The sequence below is a fragment of the Suncus etruscus genome, chromosome 3, assembly GCF_024139225.1.
Source record: "Suncus etruscus isolate mSunEtr1 chromosome 3, mSunEtr1.pri.cur, whole genome shotgun sequence".
Taxonomy (NCBI): Eukaryota; Metazoa; Chordata; class Mammalia; order Eulipotyphla; family Soricidae; genus Suncus; species Suncus etruscus.
Genome location: NC_064850.1, coordinates 49,356,428 through 49,359,328, shown reverse-complemented (window position 1 = coordinate 49,359,328; position 2,901 = coordinate 49,356,428). Strand labels below are relative to the sequence as shown.

Sequence of the window (2,901 nt, the reverse complement as noted above, 5' to 3'; positions counted from 1 at the left end):
TAAGAATCTGATACCAACAATAGCTAAAGTGTGAAAAAGTTTCACCGGGACCTTGAGAATGACTGGAGTTGGATGGACTGGTATGCCTGGAACCCAGAGTCTGTCTTATGCCAATAAACTTCTGGGGGTTAGGCCTTTTTGTAATCAGGTCAAGGATTTTTTTTCCATTTTCCCCATTTTTCTGGACCTATGCAAACAACGGTGATTGCCACTATCACACCTTTACTATATTTTTTTACTCTTATCCTTTAAGGAAAAAAAATACAACTTACTGAACTTAAAAACAAATAACTGTAGTAGAATGCCTGTCTCGAATACAGGCAGGGGATGGGAAGGGGGAAAGAGGTAATGTTACACTGGTGAAGGGGAGTGTTCTGGTTATGACTGTAACCCAAATATGATCATGTTACTTAAATAAAAAATATATTAAAAAAAAGAAAAGTTAGACAATTAAGAATTCTAAGGGTGGAGAATGCTGGAACAAGAGTACAGTGAGGAGGGTTCTTGTCTTGTATGTAGTTGACTCAGGCAGCACTCTAGAGCAGGGGTCTTCAAACTACGGCCCGCGGGCCACATGCGGCCTGCAGAGGAGTCTGATCCGGCCTGCCAACAGTGAGCGCTGCCAGCATATACACTCAGTGTATATCCAAATATCAGGAACCATGCACTCAAAATGGTAACCATCTTTGGTAGCACTTACGCCTGTAAACAGAGCTTTTCAAGAATGAAACATCTGAAATCTTCAACCAGATCAAGATTAACTGATGTCCACTTGCATCACTTGTTACGGCTGGTAGTGACAAATATGGAACCAGACATTGACCATCTCATTAGCCAAAAGCAGGCCCACAGTTCCCGTTGATATACTTGTGCGTGATCTGTTTATTTATAAATGGTTTTCATTTTATTTATATAAGATATGTGCAGTGTGAGTAAGAATTAGTAGCTCATATAGTCTGGCCCTCCAGCTCTCTAAGGGACCGTAATCCAGCCCCCACTTTAAAAAGTTTGAAGACCCCTGCTCTAGAGAGTCCTCTGAATTTACCAATAGTGATCTTTGAGCGCAGAGCCAGGAGTAATCCCTGAGCAGTGGTGAGTGTGGCCCAAAGTCAAAAACAGAAACTTGTATTCTATCATGCTGGGGCACTTAGACAATCTTTTTTTCTTTTGCTTCTCTTTCTGCTTCTTACTTTCCCCCTATTCTTTTCTTTTATATATAAAATCTTTATTTAAGCACCATGATTACAAACATGATTGTATTGGGTTTCAGTCATAAAAAGAACACCTCCCTTCACCAGGACATTCCTACCACCAATGCCCCCCCCCAAACCCCTGTCTGTATTCCAGACAGGCATTTCACTTCTCTCACTCATTAAAATAATCATGATAGTTGTTAGTGTAGTTATTTCCTTAACTACACTCACTACTCTTTGTGGTGAGCTTTATATTGTGAGCACTGGTGAAGGGAGGTGTTCTGTTTATGACTAAAACCCAACTACAATCATGTTTGTAATCATAGTGCTTTTTTTTTTTTTTAAATAGACTGTCAAAAATTGCCAATGCCAACTGTATTTCAAGTCGTCACGGCGGGGTATTGGGAAAAGTTTTCAATTAGTTATAATCGCACCTCGGATAAACCTCATTGGCTATGATGCTGCCATTGAACAAAGCTTGTAATCATAGTGCTTAAATAAAAATTTTATAAATAAAAAATAATAAAAAAGAAACATCAGTACAAAAAATAGAGATATCTGAATAGGATACATTTTATAAATATGAAGTAATTAAATAAAGTAATGTTAAATGAACTACCTTTAGTATCAGAAATTTTCCACATTAATATAGTTCACTGATTGCACAAAAACTTACACAACAATATTTGCCTAAATTTTTCTTTTAAGATATTAAAATTTTTGGAGCCGAAGCAATAACACAGTGCGTTTGCCTTGCATGCAGCTGATTTAGGATGGGCCTCGGTTTGATCCCTGGATCCCATATGGTCCCTAAATCCAGGATTGATTTCTGAGTGCATAGCTAGGAGTAACCCCTGAGCATCACCGGGTGTGGCCCCACAAAAAAAAAAAAACAAAAAAAAAAACGAAAAAAAAAGATTAAATTTTTTACCAAGTCAAAATGAGTGATTTTGATATTTCAATGTTACTTTTAAAGAAATGCTATTACATAAGACTGAGAAAAATAAAGACCTATTTACTCAAAAACCAACCTATTTATTGAACATTTACTATGCTTTAGACTACAAAGAGGGAGAGAAGGAAAAGTGGTTTGTTCCTGAACTAAGTATATAAAAACTCTATTTTTATTATTCTTGACATATTTAACTACTTGCTGATGTGGCTTTCTTGTTAAAGAACTGGTCAGGAAAGAGCAAATCAGCCCCTTTGTAATATTTACAAATAGTTGAGATCGACTAGTTTGAAAGCGCTTCTTCCTAGACTAGCTCAATGATGATTTGGTGAATGGCCAATTATGGTTGTTTTCTATTCTACTTTCTGAATTACAATCTTCCTTAAATATGCTCATTGTCCTAGAGAAATATGATGGCAAAAGTTTGTATATAGAAGCGTAGTTAGGTATATCAAGATGCTAATTAATGTTGTAATTATTTAAAATAAACAAACACACATTGAAATTGCCCAAGGAAGGGAAAATAAGTAGGAACAAACCTTACCTCTGGTCATTAGTGTTAATCCAGTTGCTGTATATTATGGGGAATTAGCCACTTTTTAGAAGGAGCTTTTAATTGCTTCATCCAAGTAATGTGGGCAATGGCATACATGTTTTATTTTAGGGACTATCTAGCCCACTCAGAAAATGTAATGGACCTAATTTTCATTTAGTATAGATCTGTGCAGTTCCTAAAACATCTAAGTGGCTATTAAT

At 36.5% G+C, this 2,901-nt stretch overlaps 1 non-coding gene across 1 annotated transcript; it reads right to left on the bottom strand.

Moving 5' to 3' along the window:
* Nucleotides 1-1,531: 1,531 nt before the first annotated feature.
* LOC126005486 (U4 spliceosomal RNA) lies at nucleotides 1,532-1,672 on the bottom strand. The gene has a single exon (XR_007494548.1). It is a non-coding gene; the product is annotated as a U4 spliceosomal RNA (small nuclear RNA).
* Nucleotides 1,673-2,901: the final 1,229 nt, after the last annotated feature.